The following is a 20,045-nucleotide window of genomic DNA, read 5'->3' on the forward strand; positions in this document are numbered from 1 at the left end:
CCTTAGTGCGGGCTGCCTTGGGTGGTTCCCCAGAGGGCTGGAGTCGTGCACCTTGTTAATAAATCTCACTCTCATAAGAGGTATGTATGGCATCTTATCAGGGAATTCACCTCTGAGCCTCAGACTGTCTGGAAAGTTACCTGGCAAGCTACGGCCCTCAGGCCACCCAAAGCCAGCAGGCTGGGGTAGTGTAGTCGCATCAGAGGGACCTTGGGCCATGAGGCATCTGGGGGACAGAGGGGGTCATTCTGAGGAGCTAAAGCCTGCGTAAAGCCTCACATCCAGGGAACAGGCATGCCTGCCACACACTCCATGTTTGTTTATTGAACACACTGCCAGGGTTCAGGACATATCACCCCGAAATATGGCACCTTGGCATTTAAGAAAACAGCAGAAGCAGGAAGGCCTCACTCACCTTCCTTTCGCCCAAATCCCCTGAAGTAGGACCATGAGGCCATAAGGCCCATCCTTACCTCTGAAGACACAGGAACAGAGAGAATAATCTGAACAGGCCTGGCCAACTCTCCCCGGTTTATTACCCCTTCCCCCTTTAGCCAATCACTTCTCCACAATGCCCACTCTTCATGAAACCAACGCATAAAAATACATGTCCCCATTTCTTTGGGTCTTCATTTCTGAAGGCCCCTGTGTCATGTAAAATTTACATGAAATAAATTTATGTGCTTTTCTCTTGTTGACCTGTCTTTTGTTATAGGGGTCCTAGCCATGAACCCAGCAATGGGTGAGGAAAGATTCTAGTTTTCTACTTTTCCTCCCCTGCACAATGCTACCGTTCTTTTTTTTTTTTTTTTTTTGAGATGGCGTCTCCCTCTGTCGCCCAGACTGGAGTGCGGTGGTGCGATCTCGGCTCACTGCAACCTCTGCCTCCCAGGTTCAAGCAATTCTCCTGCCTCAGCCTCCCAAGTAGCTGGGACTATGGTGCGCTCCACCACGCCCAGCTAATTTTTTGTGTTTTTAGTAGAGATGGGGTTTCACCATGCTGGCCAGGATGGTCTCGATCTGTTGGCCTCGTGATCCACCCGCATCGGCTTCCCAAGGTGCTGGGATTACAGGCGTGAGCCACCGCGCCTGGCCCGGAATGCGACCGTTCTAAGTCCAGAACTTCCCCGGTAGTCCTCATGGTAACTCCTTGAAAAGGTCCTGTTGATTGTCATCATTTCCATTATACACGTGGGGAAACTGAGGCACACGACGGTGACGCAGCTGGTTCAGCTCACTAGGCATGAGGTTCAGCCCAGGTATCGCGGCTGGAGACGGTGTGCCTGGGCCCCTCCACCACCACTCGCCGCGGAGACTCACCTCTGGGAGCGCCCCCCAATTAGCAAAGTCTCCCCCACTGTACTGCGCGGGCACAGAGCAGGAGCTTTGTGGACAGGCCTGACTGGCTGCTGAGTGGGAGGTGGAGGCGGCCCCGCCGCAGACGGCACCCGCCAGCCCCGCTGCAGACCGCCCGTGCCAGTCCCGCCAGCCCCGCCGCAAACCTTTGCTCCGAGAGGGGCGGGCGCGGGCCCCGGAGCGCGGGGCGGCCTCGGCCGGGCCGGGACTGCGGCGGCCTCTGCTGGCGGCGGTCAGTACTGCAGGAGGCGCCGAGGGCCCGGGAGCCCCCGAAGCCGGGAGGGGCGCCCCCAAGCAGGTCCGCGGCGCTGCCCAGGCTCGCTGCAGCGGAGCTCCCGCACGCCCGCCTCCCGGGGTGGGCGGCAGCCTCGCTGGGACCCTCCGCCGCAGTCGGTCCCGCTTGCCTAGAGCCCGATCGCTACACCTGTCTTCCCGCAGGTCATCCCGCAAGACGCCGCCCGCGCTCCGGGAAGAGCCGGGCACAGGAGGACGCCGCGGCTGCCCCGCGCCCACGCCCGCCCGCGGCCCCGCGGGACCGGAAACCAGCCCAACCTGGGGCACTGTCAGGCAGCCCGGTCCTTCGTGGGCCCTGCCACTAAGGCCCTGGGACGCCTGCCTGTGACACTTGCCAGCCCTCATCCGTTTCCCGGGCCGAAATCTCAGAGGGCAGAGGCTGCCCCCTCTGGAAACCAGCTCCAGAACATCAGGGCCGCGCGCGCTGTGGGCTGCAGGCCAGGGAGCGGAGGGGCCAAACAGGGCAGCGCCGGGAGCTTTTGCACAAGGCACTTCTCTGCCAGCCTCATGGCCCAGCCATGCCACCCCCGTGAAGCAGGTGTCCCGGCCCACAGCAGCGCTCTGCACAGCAGCCCCAGCCTGGAAAATACGCGAATGTCCACTGTCAGGGCAGCTGCACAGCTCAGATCCCCAGGAATGCAGGGCCCCTTCCCCAGAGGCCAAGGCCAGTGTCCCACCCACACCCAGTCCAGGCTTATGCTTCCCTGGGTCTGCCGCCTAAGCAGCCCTGTCCCTGATCTCTGTCTCAGAGGCTGCTCCCGGCGCAGCTCCCCACGCCCGTCAGCAGGACCTAAACTGCCACATATGCACGCCATGGAATACTGTGCCAGTGAAAACCAATTACTGCTGCCTGCACCGACGTGGATAAACCTCACCGCCGTGAGGCTGAGGTAAGGGAAGACCCAAAGAGCACCGCGAGCGGCCATTCATAGGAGGTTCAGGCAAAACCCATCCTTGGTGTTCCAAGCAGGACAAGGCTCCCTTTGGGGGTTGGTGATTGGCAGGGACACGGGAAGCCTGTGGGGAGCTGGAAACGTCCTGCACCTTGATCATGGTCACACCGGTGTGTAGACGCACAAACAAATCCTTCCAGTCGGACCCTCAGATCATACATAGATCGCGTCTTCGTGTTATGCTGGCTAAGCCCTTCCAGCCCTAACAGTGTCACTCCGGCGGGGCATCCCCACTGCCTGGGACAGGACGGGCTCTGGAGGCTGGAGGGCTTGACCAGCACTGCCGCCCGGTGGCCGGCAGCGGAACTGACCACGGCCTAGTGCCCTGGAGGGAACGGGCCACAAAGGCTCCGCCCGGACTGCACCTGTGCCCTAGGCGCCGCCCTCAGCCACCCAGCCAGCCTGCTCCACCAGCACCCAACAACTCTGGGGGTCCAGCAAGCCCTCTGGGCCAATAGCTGCGGCCCCCACGGGGCCTTGGGGGTGGGAGGGAGGAGAGAGAGGCCAGCCTGTAGCACAATACCAGCCCAGAGTTAGAAACAGGTGTGCACTGTCACCTCCGCCCTGTCACAGTCCTCCTGGGTCCTGATTCTGCCGGGCGCCTCCACGTCTTTCTGCCCTCCTGGTTCTGCCCCGCCAGCACGGGAGCGCCCACTGGGCATGAATGGGGAGCCTGCCAGAGACGGGAGCTGGAGGAGAGAGGCACAGCTTCCAGGCCTGGCGTGGCTGCTCATGTCCCTGCATGAGGGAAGGGTCAACGGAAAGGTGTGCGCTCTCTTCTTTTGGTTTCTTGTTTTCCTTTTCCCCGTGCCCTCTCACCCCATACACAACTGTCAGGGTGTCTGTCCTGGGAAGACACCTGGTACCTGCCCTGGTGGTGCCTGCCCTGTGTGGTGTGTGTGTGTGCGCGTGTGCGTGTGCATGCGTGTGTGTTCAACAGGAATTGATTTGGCGCCTGCTATGTGCCAAGCACTGTCCCAGTTCTGGGTAACCAGAGATGGAAGGAAACCCAATCCTCATCCTTCAGCCACTTTGTGCATGCCCTGGAGTTTATGTACGTGCTCCAAGAGGCCAAACTGAGGGCTGGGAAAACCAGCAGTGTCGTGGGGTTGTTGGTCAGGCAATTGAGACCAGCCTGGCCAAAATGGTGAAACCCCATCTCTACTAAAAATACAAAACTTAGCTGGGCATGGTGCTGTGCACCTGTAAGCCCAGCTACTCTGGAGGCTGAGGCAGGAGAATTGCTTGAACCCGGGAGGAGGAGGCTGCAGTGAGCCAAGATTGTAACGCTGCACTCCAGCCTGGATAACAGAGCAAGACTCCATCTTAAAAAAAAAAAAAAAAAAAAAAAAAAAAAAGACACCCAAAGCAAAATCATGGTAAATATAGGCCAGGCACAGTGGCTCACACCTGTAATCCCAGCACTTTGGAAGGCCAAGGCCGGCAGATCACTTGAGGCCAGAAGTTCGAGACTGGCTTGGCCAACATGGTGAAACCCTATCTCTACCAAAAATACAAAAGTTAGGCAGGTGTGGTGGTGCACACCTGTAGTCCTAGCTACTCAGGAGACTGAGGCAGGTGAATCACTTGAACCTGGGAGGCAGAAGTTGCAGTAAGCCAAGATTGTGCCACTGCATTCCAGCCTGGGCAACACAGTGAGACTCCATCTCAAAAAAAAAAGCAAAAAAAAATGGTAAATATAAAATAAGTAAAATTGCAGAATTAAATCCAAATATATAATAATAATAAATGTAAATGGACTCAATTTTTCATTTAAATAACAGAGATTCTCAGATTATATTTTCAAAAGTCTAGCTACATGCTATTTATAAGAGATACACCTAAAACATAATGATGCAGAAATATTGGAAATATTTCTTTCTTTTTTTTTTTTAAGACAGAGTCTTGCTCTGTTGCCCAGGCTGGAGTGCACTGGCACGATCTCGGCTCACTGCAAACTTCACCTCCCAGGTTCACGCCATTCTCCTGCCTCAGCCTCCCGAGTAGCTGGGACTACAGGCGCCCACCACCATGCCCGGCTAATTTTTTGTATTTTCAGTAGAGGCAGGGTTTCATCTTGTTAGCCAGGATGGTCTCAATTGCCTGACCTCGTGATCCACCCGCCTCAGCCTCCCAAAGTGCTGGGATTACAGGCATGAGCCACCGTGCCCGGCCAATATTGGGAATATTTCTATACTAAGTAGATGCTAACCAGAAGAAAGATGGTGTAGCAATATTAGTATTAGGCAAAATAGTCTTTAAGGCAAAAGCCATCACTAAGAAAAAGGTGTCATTATATAATGATAAAAGGAATAATTCACCAACAGGATAAAAACAACGTTGAACCTGCTTGCAACTAATAACTCTAAAATATATACAGCAAACAGTTACAGAATAAGAGAAAAAACTGTCAAAGTCACCATCATACTGAGAGATTTTAAACAAAGGGTTATCAACTCCAGGCCTCCATGTTAGCCTCGTTCCTTTAACATGATCTAATTCTAGACGTGATTTCTTCACCTGCTAGTCTATGTAAACCGAAGGAGGCAGGACAGAGGTTTGTCTTCATGCTGGCTGAATAACTGCACACTGGTCAGGCAGTAGAAACGTGCATAGCCAGATGTTTTTTTCCTGCCACAATACATTAGCCTCAAAGAGTGGCAACTGTCCTAAATGGATTTCTTTTAAATCTACTGGAGCACCTACTTTACGCTGAGGGTGGCTGTGCTCCTTAAGACACTAGGTTACAGTAATCTGAGCTTTTGTTAATTAAATCATATCTCTCAACCCATTCACAGATGCTTCCATGTGTATTATATGTTCACATATTATAAATTAGCAAAGTAGAATGCTTAACAATGTTTTTATCTCATTCAACCTCTGGTTTACAGATAAGGAAACAGATCCAGAGACAGTAATGAGTTTCCCAGAGCCTTAAACTCCTGTAGTGACTGAGAGGCATCAGCACCTGCCCCCTGATTCCACCTCAGCCTCACTCCGCCTTCCGAGAAGAAAGAAAAAAGGAAGTGACAACAAGGAAGGGGTGAGGCTTACACCAGGAAAGTCAAACTCCCAGAAATTCCCAGCTAACTTCTACTTACATCTCACTGGCCAGTACTGGGTCCTAAGCCTACCCCTAGCTGCAAGGGATAATGGGAAGTGTACCCCTAGCTGCAAGGGATGATGGGAAGTTTGCCACTCCCATCAAAATCAGGGTTCTGCCACATACTTAATTAACAAATTAACCTATATTTGTTAATTGGCTACTGTTTTAAGGACCTGGCTCAAGTCTTTACCTCTAGATGCCTCCAGATTAGGGATACTCCCCCGTTATGTTGGCCTTGCTGCATTGTATCATACTTATTCACAACTTTCTCCAGTAACTACATGATAAGCTCTCTGAAGTCAGGGACTATTGTGGCAAGGATGAAAATAAGCTAGTGTAGAAAAGCGCTTGTGAAATTTTCTGTGCTGTACCTACACAAAGTGATATTTTCATTATCAATGGCAGGAATGCTTTTTAAGCAATTTCCCCCACCCCGGCTGCTATGGTTTGAATGTGTTCCCCCAAAATTCATGTGTTGGAAGCTTGTCCTCATTCTGATGGCATTAAGAGGTGAAACCTTTAAGAGGTGATTAGATCATGAGGGCTCTGCCTTCATGAATGGATTAATGCTATTATGCAAGGGTGAGTGAGGCGTTATCACCGAGGGGTGGGCTACTGATGAAAAGGATTAATTCGGCCGATTTCCTCTCTCTGCCTCTCCTGCCCTTGCTTTCACCTTCTGCCTTTTGCCACAGAGTGGCCCTCACCAGATGCTGGCACCATGCTCTTGAACTTCCCAGCCTCCACAACAGTGAGCCGATAGATTTCCATTCATTATAAATTACCCAGTCTGTGGCATTCTGTTACAGCAGCAGGAAAAGAACTAAGAGGCCAGTGGCACTGTCTTTGCACACAGTGTGCGCTCAGCATGTGTGTATACTCTATCGTTCAATATAACATTTATACATCCCCCTCCCCCTCCCACCCTCCAGCTTCTGCTGGGTGTGCAGGAGCTCAGGCACCACCGTGGGCCTCTATGTGCCCCAGGATGCTGTCTCCAGGTGGACAAAAGTGAGTCTGAGAGGAGTGGGACACCGAAGCAAGCACTTCCTCACCCCCTGTGCCAGCGTGGCAGGTCTCCATATGAAGGCTGGAGGCCTGGGGCGGCCTGTGAGGAGGAAGGGAGAGAAGTGGAGAGGCAGGGACAGACTGAGCTGGAAGGAGAATGAGGAGGGACTGCATACAGATGAGGTCTAGAGATAGCCTTTGCCCCCATCCCAGAAACCAAAGCCTGCAATGCTCTGCCCTCAGTCTGCAAGGCTCCGCCCAGCCCTGCGCTGGGTGCTTCTCTCAGCAGCCCTGAGCAGAGGGCAGGAGGCAGGCTGTAAGCCTAGGGACTGCACCAGGCTGGCTTTCACACGCTAGTCTCGTTGCATCTTCACATCATCACCCAGAGGTAAGTTTTTCCATTTCACAGGTAAGGAGAGTGAGGCCCAGAGATCTCAGTGGGCTGCCCAAGGCCACCCGGTAAGGGACAGGGCTGGGGGTTGATCTGACTCTGAATTCCATGCCTTTTCACAGGACTGTGCCTCTGACGCAGGCACCAGCAGGCACCGAGGCCTCATCCCTGAGCGGATAGTGCTACACCCGTGGGGGTAAGGGAGCAGCCCTGCAGGGTGAGGTGCCTGGTTGCCACCCTCCCCATCTGTGGCTGCTTCCTCCCCCTCCACAGCGGGCAGGAGCAGTTTCATGGAGCTGGGAGTCCTGTGGGCTCCCCACTTCCCGGAGGCTCCTCAACTCTTCAATCTGGATGGATCTGGGGGCAGGTCAGAAAAAGCTGTCTCTTGGACCCGGTGCAGTAGCTCATGGCTGTAATCCCAGCACTTTGGGAGGCCAAGGTGGGCTGATCTCTTGAGATCGGGAGTTTAAGACCAGCCTGGCCAACATGGTAGAACCCCGTCTCTACTAAAAAAATACAAAAAAAAAAAAAAATTAGCCGTGTGTGGTGGTGCACGCTTCTGCAGTCCCAGCTACTTGGGAGGCTAAGGCACGAGGATTGCTTGAACCCAGGAGGCAGAGGCTGCAGTGAGCCAAGATCGTTCCACTGTACTCCAGCCTGGACAACAGAGTGAGACTCCATCAAAAAAAAAAAAGAAAACAAGGAAAGAAGGAAGGAAGGAAGGAAGGGAAGAAAAGGAAGGAAGGAAGGAAGGAAGGAAAGAAGGAAGGAAGGAAAGAAGGAGGGGAAGAAAGGAAGGAAGGAAGGAAGGAAGGAAGGAAGGAAGGAAGGAAGGAAGGAAAGAAGGAGGGAGGGAGGGAGGGAGGGAGGAAGGAAGGGAAGGAAGGGAAGGAAGGGAAGGAAGGGAAGGAAGGAAGGAAAGGAAGGAAGGAAGGAAGGAAGGAAGGGAAGGAAGGAAGGAAGGAAAGAAGGAAGGAAGGAAGGAAGGAAAGAAGGAAGGAAGGAAGGGAAGGAAGGAAGGAAAGAAGGAAGGATGGAAGGAAGGAAGGAAGGAAGGAAGGAAGGGAAGGAAGGAAAGGAAGGAAAGAAGGAAGGAAGGAAGGAAAGAAGGAAGGAAGGAAGGAAGGAAAGAAGGAAGGATGGAAGGAAGGAAGGAAGGAAGGAAGGAAGGGAAGGAAGGAAAGGAAGGAAAGAAGGAAGGAAGGAAAGAAGGAAGGAAGGAAGGAAGGAAGGAAGGAAAGAAGGAAGGAAGGGAAGGAAGGAAAGGAAGGAAAGAAGGAAGGAAGGAAGGAAAGAAGGAAGGAAGGAAGGAAGGAAAGAAGGAAGGATGGAAGGAAGGAAGGAAGGAAGGAAGGAAGGGAAGGAAGGAAAGGAAGGAAAGAAGGAAGGAAGGAAAGAAGGAAGGAAGGAAGGAAGGAAGGACAGAAGGAAGGATGGAAGGAAGGAAGGAAGGAAGGAAGGGAAGGAAGGAAAGGAAGGAAAGAAGGAAGGAAGGAAGGAAAGAAGGAAGGAAGGAAGGAAGGAAAGAAGGAAGGATGGAAGGAAGGAAGGAAGGAAGGAAGGAAGGGAAGGAAGGAAAGGAAGGAAAGAAGGAAGGAAGGAAAGAAGGAAGGAAGGAAGGAAAGAAGGAAGGAAGGAAGGGAAGGAAGGAAGGAAGGAAGGAAGGAAGGAAGGAAGGAAGGAAGGAAGGAAAGAAGGAAGGATGGAAGGATGGAAGGAAGGAAGGAAGGAAGGAAAGGAGAAAGGAAGGGAGGGAAGGAAGGGCTTCCTAGAATGCACCAGGCCAAGACTAAGACCCAGACCCCTCCTCAGCCATCCCAATCTCCCTATAGTTGCTGGGGATCCAGAGCCTGTCCTGCTCTCTCCTGGCCTGGGGTGCCCTTTCTGCCTTCTCAGTGGCCGGGGCGCCCCCTTCCCTGTCTTTTTCCTGGCTTGCCCTCTGGCAAGGGAGTGGGTCCTGAGCTGTGTGCAGGGGGCATGCGTGACACAGCGTGGGGTGGAACAGAATCCCAGGAAGGCTGAGCCCAGGCCCTGCCCTTCATCCGCTGGCCCTTTCCCAGAGGAGGCACAGCAAACTCAAAGAGAACATATGGGCTCCAGACCAAAGGTCCTTGGTTCATTGCATGCAGCTCCCAAGGCTGCGGCAGCTTTTATGAGAAAGCAGCAAATCATAAGAAAACTATCTGCTTGGGAGGACTTAATTGGGACAGAAACTGAAGATGGATGCCAGATGTGCAATGGCATCCAAACCAGAGTCCCAAATCTCCACAAAGATCCTCAGTCGACTCTCCTGTTCCTTTGACCAGGTAATAAGAGTCCTAACAGAGGTAGCAGTGGCTCCATTTCTAAAGCACGCAGGGTATGCTATGCACTGCTTTTATTTCTAGTTCCTTTCGTTACCTAGAGAGGCATTGCTCTGCACATTTTACAGATAAGGAAACTGAGGTTACTGAGGTTAGGTAACTCAACCAAGGTCACGTATTTAGAAAGTGGTGGAACTTTTCAAAATACTAAGTTGGGGAAATGCTCATCATTTGTAGAAAAATTTTCAATAAGGCATAAGAACACAGGCTTCCAGTTAACCCTCAGTTACCCAGAAAAGTAAATTCCCCAGAACGTCCTGCACATCGTGTATGCCTGTGTACGTGCATGCACTTGAATATTCTGATTAGCAGAGCTCATGATAAACAGGCCAGACTACAGGGGAAAAAAAAAATGTACAGAAACCAGCAACCATGTTCTCCGAATTCATCGCATGCTTGGAGATCCCCAGGTAAAAAGTTAGCAAAACATACCTTGTTCAAAACAACTGGCCAGGGATGGGGTGTGAAGCAACCACCACTGCTAGGGGCACAGCATCCACTGGAGCTCCCTCCTCACTCCTAACGCCCGCGGGCAGCAGATCCAGGGTTGCTGAGCCACCTCCCTCTCCTGACTGCAGTGCGGGAAGAAACACAGGATGCTGCCAGGCACCAGATCCTGCCCCGCCCCTGATCCACAGTGTGGCCTTGAGCGTACCACTTTCCCTCTCTGGGCCTTGATTTTCCCATTGGTAAAATCAGGACACAGTGAACTGTAAAGGGTTCGGAGGGAAATTTCATGGATTGGTTGATGATCCCAGGCAGCCGCCCCTTAGAAGCGCTCCTCCCTCCAGAGGGCTCTTGGATCTGGGGACCCCAGGTGGGAGCCTTCCTGGGAAGTGGAAGTGATCCCTGAGACCTCTGCAGCTTCTCTCCTACCTCTGAAAGACTGAGCAGGCAGCCTGGTGTCTCAGACACGCCTCATTTCCCTACTTCCCTTCAACAGGGTTAGAGTTCCTACGAAAGCTTCACTGCTATGCAAGAAGGCAGGATGCTCTCCCACACAGAGGCGCCCAGACAGTCCTCGGGACACGTGCCCATAACCCCAAATGTGCTCAAGCCCCCCCCCACACCACCGGCATGGCACTATGGCACTCTAAGCAGGAGCTTAGGGACCTTCTGGGCCAGACCTAGGGCAGCCCTTGCCACTCCTCAGTGACAGACCTGTGTCTGGGTACCAGGGCAGTGAGGACTCCCAGAATGTACACAATATGGCAGGACCCGCTCTGCTTCTTGTCCTTCCTCCAAGTTCCCACTCAGCATCGTAAAATGGAGATGCAGCCAGGCTCAGTGGCTCACACCTGTAATCCCAGCACTTTGGGATACAAAAGTGGGTGGATCATGTGAGCCCAGGAGTTCAAGACCAGTCTGGGTAACATAGCGAGATCCCACCTCCATAAAAATCTTTAAAAGACAAGACAGGCATGGTGGTGCATGTCTATGGTCGTGGCTGCCTGGGAGGCTGAGGTGTGAGAATCACTTGAGCCCAGGAGTCCAAGACTGTAGTAAGCTGACACTGCACCACTGCACTCCAGTCTGACCCTGTCTCAAAAAAAAAAAAAAAAAAAAAAAAAAAAAAAAAAAAGAAGAGAGAGATGCTCCCAGCTTTCTTCCGGAAGCGAGGTGTTCCCTCCACCCCTTGGGATTAACAGTCAACACAGCTCCCTCTAAGCCATTTATTATGATATTGACGTACTTCAGTATCAGTACTAGGGACTGCTCCAAGTCCAAGCGTGACTGGGACCGCCCTGGTGCCTTCCTCTTCTTCAGACTCCTCAGCTTTGTGACAACTGTGTGGGAGGTGACACTAGGTCCTCTGGTAGGTCAGGAGCTGTACTGACCCAGTCCTGCCGGGCCACCCTGTAGCATCACACTGTGGCAGGGAGGCAGGGATTGCAGGCACCTGAGTCCTCACACGCTCAGCTGACCCCGCAGGTCCCTGACCTCGGCTGTGCTCGGTGCCCGTCCTTGTGCGTGGCAGACAGCAGCCAGGCCTTGTGTGCAGCACTGTGCTACAGCCGTCTCGCCGTCTGCAGGACTGTTGCTGGTGATAGCAGCTCTGTGCCTGGCCCTTCCTGGGAGCTCAGGAGGGTCCTGCTTACAGGGCGAATTTTGTGCTGAGACAGCGCGTTAGGCTGAGAGGCCAGGTGTTCTGGGCGGCCCAGGAAAACCAGCCGTCAGCATCTGCCCACACCTGTCCTGAGGTCAGAACGAACTTGAGTCCAGCAGGCTCCCAGAGCCAGAGAGCTTCTGCACCTGCAAAGCTCAAGTCCCTGCTTCAGACTGAAGGGAGGGGGGACCTGAAGAGAATATGCCTACGGCCATCTCAGACTGCACACATGGGTTGCTGGGGGAGCTGAGGGTTGCCCCTGGGCCCACCCCACCCACGCCACCCACGCCACCCTGGCAATTCAGCCTGAAACAAATGATTAGCCTCTCTGTATAGATTAATGTTTCTCTCCCGGGCATGTCAGTTCAATAAAACCCCATTCATTTGGGCCTCACTGTGACCTCTACGACGCTGGCCAAAGGGCAAGCATCACCAGGCCAAGGGGCCTGGGAGTGAAATCGTGGGTAGGGATAGGTGATAGGGGTGTTGAATCGGCCCGAGTGGTTCTTTTCCAGTTAATTTCGAGTCGGTCTCCAGAATGCAAGCTTGTCCAGTGCGTGGCCCACGGGCGCCTGCGACCCAGGAAGGTTTTGAATGCGGCCCAAATTCATAAAGCTTCTTTAAAACGCTGAGGTATGTTCGCGACTTTTTCTTTTAGCTCACCGGCTGCGTAGTGTTCGTGTATTTTATGGATGGTGCAAGACAATTCTTCAACTTCAAAAGACGGGACGCCCTGCAATGGGACGCCAGGTTCCTCTAAGAGTGGGTGTAGGCCTCCAAAAGTGTCCACATGATACTTCCAGAAAAACTTCACTCACGGAGGTGTGCGGGAAGGTGCGTGCTGCTGGAAAAAAGGCTTCAGGGGTCTGCCCAACGTCCGGAGGGCCCGGGAGAGCAGGGCCCACGGGCACAGGCAGGGAAGGCCTCGGGAGGGTCACCGTCCGACAGTCCGGCCTGCGGGGCTGCAGCACGGCCGGCTCTCAGCGGCTCTTCCTGCCCCTTTCGGTGGCGGGGCTGTGTGGGGCCCGGGGCTTTCGGCGGGGCCCGAGGGGCCGGCGAGGCTGCGGCCCTGGAGCCCCCTGCCTGGCAGCCATTTGGGCCCCAGGGAAATATCGACGCTTTGGCTAACCGAATTATTCTTTCGGTTTGAGCCAGCTCCCCTTTTTGAGTCAGATCCGGCGGCAGGGCCAGAAAAGCGCTTTCTGAAACCCCAGCGCGGTCCCGGGTGGGGGTGGGGTGGGGTGGGGGGCGCGGCCGAGCGGCTGGGGGCTCTCCCCCCCACCCCCGGCTCTCCCCCCGCCCCCCCGCTCTCCCCCCCACCCCCGGCTCTCCCCCTGCCCCCCCGCTCTCCCCCCCGCCCCCCCCCGCTCTCCCCCACCCCCCCCCGCTTCTCCCCGGGTCCCCCCGCTCCCCCCCCACTGTCCCCCAGCTCCCCCCCCGGCTCTCCCCCCGCTCCCCCCCCGGCTCTCCCCCCGCTCCCCCCCCCACTGTCCCCCAGCTCCCCCCCCGGCTCTCCCCCGCTCCCCCCCGCCCACCCCCGGCTCTCCCCCCACTCCTCCCGCCCCACCCCCGGCTCTCCCCCCGCCCCACCTCCAGCTCCCCCCACACTCCCCCTCAGCCGGTGCCTCCCCCTGTGCCCCCCGCTGCAACCCCGGAGCTGGTGCCCAAAGGGGCCAGGCAGCCTGCAGGGGTCGCTGAGGGCTGGGGCAGGGGCTTGGTCGAACACGCTAGTGCTTAGGGCACCAAAATAGAAAAAGAAGAATGCTTGGAAAGAATTTGATGTTTCCCAAGGAGCATCGAAAATCGCCGTTACGGGAAAAGTCAAACTCTTGAGGGACTTCCTTACACTAATGTAACTGTCCTGGGTTGTTTTTATTTCTAATTATGCTGGGGGGATGGGCGTCATGATCTTTTTCAAGGCTTAATGCCCCCTCCACGGTCCCTGGGGGACCTCGGGCCTTGGCGCCTCTCCAGGACATCCTGATGCCTCTGAGGCCCCATTTCAACTCCCTGGGGTCCCGGGCTGCCCAGCTGTTATTTTGCAGAATTTCTCTCCCACAGTGTCACCAGTAGTTCTGCTTATGGCTCCTGCCACTGAGTCACAAGGGGAGGAGGGGATTTCTGAGCTGTTTCAACACTTACCCAGAATATTAGAGGTTTCATGCAGCCCTTATTTATTTGAAAAAAAGTAAAGAAAGCCCCAAAGCCAACAAAATATGACACACACGTACAGAAGGAGGGAAGGCAGGGGGTTGGGGGCCTTGCGGAACCAAAAGTTCTCTCTGCTGAGCTGGGGCTGGAGCTGGAAGTCGGGTTTCCTGTCCCCACTCCCCCAGCCTGGGCCCACCCTGTGCCTTCTGTTTCACCCAGGGCTGTGGAAACCAGCTAATGTTTATGGAGTACTTCCTCTCGCCAGTGGGCACAGTTCTAAGCCCTTTATAAGAAATAGCTCATCCAATGCCCGTAATTGCACCCGGAGGCGTGAAGGCTGTTATTGTGCCTGCCAGCCGGTTTCATAGATAGGAGACAGCACGGAGAGCTCAACTGCACTGGGCTACTTGGTTTCCCTGTGGAGAAAAATTTGCCCATCGCTTTGGCCCAGAATCTGTGCCAAGGCAGATTCTCCTCAGCCAAGGCAGGCCTCAGAGTCCAGCCACAGGATGCCCAGAACCTCCCTCCAGCTGAGACAAGCTGGCCAGGGGCTTGGGGCCTCCGAGCTCCTTGGGGAGCTAAGGGGGTGCTGTCCTGGAGTCCAAGACCCGGGCTGTGCTCACTACCCCTGGCCAGGATTCAGTAGCAACAGGGATACCCAGGAAAGGGGCTGTGGCCTGAGCAGTCAGCCTGCAGCCATAGGGAGGGTGTGACTCCAGCGAAAGGGGTGCATGTGAGGTCAAGGCTCCAGCATCCAGAATGTGCTGCCCTTGACAATGAGGAGGCGCTAATCCCCGGAGAAGGAAGGGCAGATGATGCCTGGTGATGGAGGGAGATGTGGGATGGGGGTGGAGGTGGGTGCCTGGCCTCTTCCTTCTCCCCATCCTCCATGCCCTTCATTCTCCTGTGGATCTTCATTTAGCACCTACTGTGCACCTGCCCTCAGTGGCCTCTCACTTCCTCCCCTTCCTTCCCAATTCCTTTACCACCTCTGAGATCTTTTGAAGCGACTGTGAGACCTTGGCTCAGTCCCTTCCCACTTAGACCCTCAGTTTCCTCTTCTGGAGGAGCAGCGGCCGGGGCTCTGCGGCCCTGTCAGCAGCGTGGTGTGGGCAGATAGTAAAGACCACTCCTAGCTGGAGACGAGAGGCTGGGGGCTGCTGGCCAGTCACACAGTGGCATGAGGCTGAACACAGGAGCACGACGTGGCACATGCCACAGCAGAGGTGTGTGCTGAGACCCCTGGGTGTCTGCCTCAGGTGGGCCCTTGAAGGATGAGCAGAAGCTCACTAGGTAGATATGGTGGGAACTGGCAAGCTCAGGAAGGCTCCTCCAGGCCCAGAGGGTACAGCTCATGCACACACGCAGCTCCAGGAACAGCACGGGGCACTGCGGAAAAGCCCTCCCAATGTGGCTATATTGCCGTATTTGCCAGAGAGGGGGGATGCCAAACTAGCTACCTCCATGTTCAGAGTTGTCTTTACCCAGGCCCAAGGCCCAAGGAAGCCCCCTTCACGCAGCCCTCTGCCTTCAGCCATGACCACTACCCCTCAGGCAGGTCTGGAAGAGCCTGCTGAGGCCAAGGCAGAGAGAGAGAAGGCAGTTTTAACAGAGCAAAGTCCGTCAGGCTGGCCCCATGGCTGAAGACACCATGGCACAGGTGGGCAGCTGGGGTGAGGGAGGGGAGCTGAACAACCCTTCCAGGAGTCCAAGGCAGGCCAGGGTACCCCAGATGTGGGGAAGAAAGCCTCAGGGGCTTCTGGGCTGGCTCTCTGGTGAGTTAGTGTATAGATATGTTTGTGCGATCCTATGTGTGAGCTGTGGGCTCCTGGCATGCCAGACCCATGCATAGATGCACAGGCATGTGTGCACAGGTTTGCACACTCGCACCTGGGCCTGCAGCAGCAGAAAGGATGCACAGCAGATGCAGGGAGAGTGAGAGCTCTTGGGGTGTAGACAGGACCATTTAGACCTGGGTTCACCTTGGATTCTCCCTGCCAGGTACTGTTTCCAACAAAGGCAGTTGGGATGTCAGGCAGGGAGAGCAGTCCTGCCTCTGGCAGGTGCTGGGTGGATGACACCATGATGATGAAAGCAGGGGCCTGGGCTTCAGGTCGGGGCTGCAGTGTGGGGGAGCTGCAGCGAGAGTATGAAACCTCGGAGAGATCTGAGTTCTTGGAGCCAGTGGACCCCTGACCATTGCAAGGCTGAAAGTTTTAGTTTTCGTATTTGCAAAGTCCCATGAGTTCATCAGGGGAGGAGGAATTAGAGCAGTATCTCCCCGAAAAGCCTGGGCTTCCAGTATCGAAGGGGTTAGTGGGGCCCACTCAGATTGGAGATGAGTCACTGACTTCCCCCACAATTCCTCCCTTCACGCCCGCATTCTGGCCAGAGCCTAGGACCCCACCCAGGGAGCGGGGCCGGGGGGCGCTTCGCAGCTGCTACCCAAAGACCTCGAAAACCTGATCGGGAGTGGGGTCTCAGGGCCCAGCCCCAGGTCATCAGGGCAGGGCCTGAAGAGCACAGAATCCACCCTGCAGAAGTTCTGATGCCACTGGTGAAGGAGGCTGTTCTCGTAGCCACCACAATAGAATGACCAGTTGTTGAAGGCTTGTGTTATTTCTCACCCTCACAGTAATCTTGCAAGCTAGGTATTGCTAACGCCATTTCACACGGGAAAACTGAGGGTTGGAGACAGTGAATAACCCATCCCAGGTCATACCACCTGCAAGGGAGGGTACCTGGATTGCACACCAGTCCGCCTGGCTCCAGAGCCCGGGGAGGTTTCTGTTCTCCGGACTGGTTGAGAAGCTCCCAGGGAGGCATGGACCTCTCCTAGCCTGTTGCTGCAGGAGTCAGCGTGTGGGGGGAGCCTGCTTCAAGTGTTTAGGGCCTGCCACCATAAACCTGAGTGATTCCACACTGCCTAGGAATGGCTGGGAGGCCGTTAGGAAGTCTCTGGGCCTCTTTAGGGCTACTGAGGGTGAGATGACATCTGTGTCCTGCTCACAGCTGAGACCCAATTCACGTTGTGGGTCCTGGCTCAGAGGGCAGGTGTTATAACGAGACTGAGGGCAGCTTTTTTTTTTTTAAGCTGGGGTCTGGCTCTGTCGCCCAGGCTAGGGTGCCCTGGTGCAATCAAAGCTCACTGCAGCCTTGAACTCCTGGCTCAAGAGATCCCCTCCCACCTCAGCTCCTGAGTCACTGGGACCACAGGCCCATGCCGCTGCCCCCCACAAGGGTCAGCTTCGTGATCAGCAGCTCTCCCCAGGTCATCACAATCCTGCCCCCAGGATGCGGGAAGTGTCGCTGGCAGTTACCACTGTCCCATAAGTCTGGTGGATTCCCAGTGCGTTCTCCAAATACAGGGCAATGAAAGGGAAAAGGGGGAAATAGAAATTAAGGCATCACCCCTCACGACTTGGCAGTTAGTCTAGCGGAAAATCGGCACCTCTCCAGAGGTTAGGGACCCCTCTTTCCCCTCCCTGTGTCCCCAGGCCGATCCCCAGCCCTTTACTCCAACGGTAGACCTGAAGTTGTCGAGATATCAACTTGACATCTTAGGAGGGAGGGGAGAAACACTGAAAGAAAAAAAAAAAAAACAACACCAGCTGCCCCCAGGAGGGACAACGATTCTCTGAAGATCAGGCGGTCCCGAACTTCCCCCAGCACCCTGAACAACGAGGTAAACTGTGGTGTGGCGGGCCGCTCCCTCTATCCCCGCTAGCTGGATGTCAGCGCCCACTGCAAGCCCAGGGCTCAGCTGGCAGGGCCCCGAATGCAGCCCCCACCCGGGGCAGGGCTGAGTGGCAGAGCGTACCAGCCGTGCCCCCTTCCTGGCCGCGCTCCTGCCCGGGCCCCTGGAGCCTGCCTCTCCCCCTCTGATGTAAGCTGATATTTTAATTCTCTTACAAGGAATGGTGTTTAGAGAAATGACTTAACCGGATTACTCATCGTCTCTAATGACTTGGCCGGACTCCGGCGCTATTCCTAGACGTGACGCTTGAGGCTTTGATTCTTTCTCTCTTTCCTTTTGCTCCTTTTTTTTTTTTAAAATACCAAGAAATTACAGCCCTGCCTACACAGAGGCCCAGCCCCTACACGCCCCCTTTGCACGGCATCCTGGGAGATGGAGTTCTCTCCTGGCCCCAGTCACGCCCCCATCGCCTAGGGACCCCCATCCCCAGCCCAACTCCTTGCCCCTCTCCTGCCTCATCTTGGTGGGAGATGGGCAGGGTCTGGCTGGGCAGAGGTCATTTAACCTCTACATGCCTTGCTTTACTCTTCTGTCACATGGAAGGGTCACCTGACATAGAACAGAGAGTGGAAGGGTCAGTTGAGACCTTATTTTAAGTAAAAGTGTCACACAGACCCAGTGGTTTTAAGAGATTCCTTGTCCAGTGCATTTTGTGCTGAGCTCCAGTCAAGACTCCCACAGAGCTTTAGTTACCCTGACCCTGGGACTTACCAGTGCCTGGCCCTCACCCAGCCCAAACTTACTCCTTCCTATCTGTGGAGGAGTCTGCGGGCTTGTCCAGCACTTACTCTCTGGTTCTCTGTTGTAATGAAGGGATAGATACAGATAGAGCGCCCACTTCAGAGGGCTAGAGCGACATGGAATGAAATACTCCATGCAAGATGGTGCAGTGTGTGTTAAGGTCAGCCCTGGTCCAAGGCTTTTTCACCCCTTTCAGCACAAGACCTTGGCTGAGTAGCTGGAGCAGCGACTGATTCTTAGCAGCCTGTGAAGTTGGCAAGGGCCACATCTTCTGCTCCACAAGGATATCGACTTCGTTCTGGCCGTGGCTACATCCCATGTCTAGCTCAGTGCTGGCACGTAGTAGGACCACACAACACATATTGGATGAGTGGATGACCGAAAAAGTGGAGAGTTATCCTGCTTTCCAGAGGAGGAGGCTGAGGCCCTGAGAGGTTCTGTGACTTGTCCAAGGCCACACAGCTGGGCTGTGTCATGAGTGGGGATGAAAACCCCAGTTTTCTCTCCTTGCCCTCCGTTCCCCTCCCCCAGGGGAATTCAGCTTCCACCATTCAGGCTCAGGAAGTTCAGAACCATGGGTTTCTACCCTGCTGGGACACAGTGGGGAGATGTGGGGTGGAGAGGTGAACCCAGCCCTGGCCCAACACGGGAAGTCTTTGCAGATTGGCCGGAGGTTGCAGGGAACCTAGAGCCAGGTGCAGATGCAGTTTGCAGCGTGGACAAAGCTCGGGAAGCTGGTTTACACGCACCCTGGGGTACAGTGGCCAAAGCTCTTTCAGGCAGGAAGTTGGCCCTTGGTGATCTGGGACTCACAACCACCTCCCCACTGCCTCACCCCCAGCAGTTCCCCAAAGGCCAAAAGCTATTCTTGTCTTTTTCTAAAAGAGGCATTTGAAACCATGAGCCAATTTTTTCCATTCCTGAGCTTGGGTATCGTCTATTTCGGGCATTTGTTGTTTTCCATGAGTTGCAAATGCTGCTGTGAAGCTGGCCTTTCCTGGACAGCTAGCACGGGGAACGAGGAGTTAGGCAAGCAGGGTGGGGCTGCGTTAAAAATACTTCCCTGCTTCGTTTCTCCTTTGAAAACAAAGCCCTAGGGGCCTTTGGCAACTGCTGAGCCTGGGAACTGAGCTTCCCAGGATAGAAGACTGGCTATGCATTCTGTTTCCTGAGGGCACTGGAGGGGTTTGTAGGTCCCAGACGACACAAAAGCACTGATTTTACTGTGTGACTCTGGGCAGTTCGCTTAACCTCTCTGGGCCTGGTGGCCTCCTTTCTAAAATGAGACCAGGTGGACAGATGATCTTGAATGGTCCCTACGGCTCTGAGAGCTCCAGGATGAGAACCACCCCCGGGGCCAGATTTTCTTCCTAGAAATGGGCTCACAAGAGGTGCTAGGACATGGAAGTGGGAGTTAGAAAGCAGCTTTTAGCTCAGTCTGGGAACACTTTGTGAGCTCTTTAGCCCTGAAACTGTTCTAAGGGGGTCTATAATGTTCTCAGCAGGATTCGTGTAATTCCAAAAAGATTAAACGCTATCAAGAGGAGATTAAATACACTGTGCTGGGCACACAGCCCAGCAGTTCCCAAAGAAGCAGATCTGTGTTCTAACAAGGAAAGTCTGTAAGCTCTAGCGGTAATCGAAAAAGCAAGTTTCAGAATGCAGCAATGAGAATTGTATTGTTTCCTTAAACATACACATAAAACAAAGCTATATATTTTTCTATACCTGGATACACACATATTTTTGAAAATACATAGGGAAAGTTCTGGAAGACTTCACACAATCTGATGGGTCCTTAACTCTGGGGCAGGGAGG

General features: G+C 54.5%; 1 long non-coding RNA gene across 1 annotated transcript; it reads right to left on the minus strand.

The window, feature by feature from the left end:
• Positions 1 to 13,431: 13,431 nt before the first annotated feature.
• On the minus strand, positions 13,432 to 17,751 carry LOC119625696 (uncharacterized). Its single transcript, XR_005241842.2, has 3 exons — positions 17,672 to 17,751; positions 15,190 to 15,299; positions 13,432 to 13,672 (listed from the first exon to the last, which is right to left on the minus strand). It is a non-coding gene; the product is annotated as an uncharacterized lncRNA (long non-coding RNA).
• Positions 17,752 to 20,045: the final 2,294 nt, after the last annotated feature.

This window comes from Chlorocebus sabaeus, chromosome 14 (assembly GCF_047675955.1).
Source record: "Chlorocebus sabaeus isolate Y175 chromosome 14, mChlSab1.0.hap1, whole genome shotgun sequence".
In the NCBI taxonomy this organism is placed as follows: domain Eukaryota; kingdom Metazoa; phylum Chordata; class Mammalia; order Primates; family Cercopithecidae; genus Chlorocebus; species Chlorocebus sabaeus.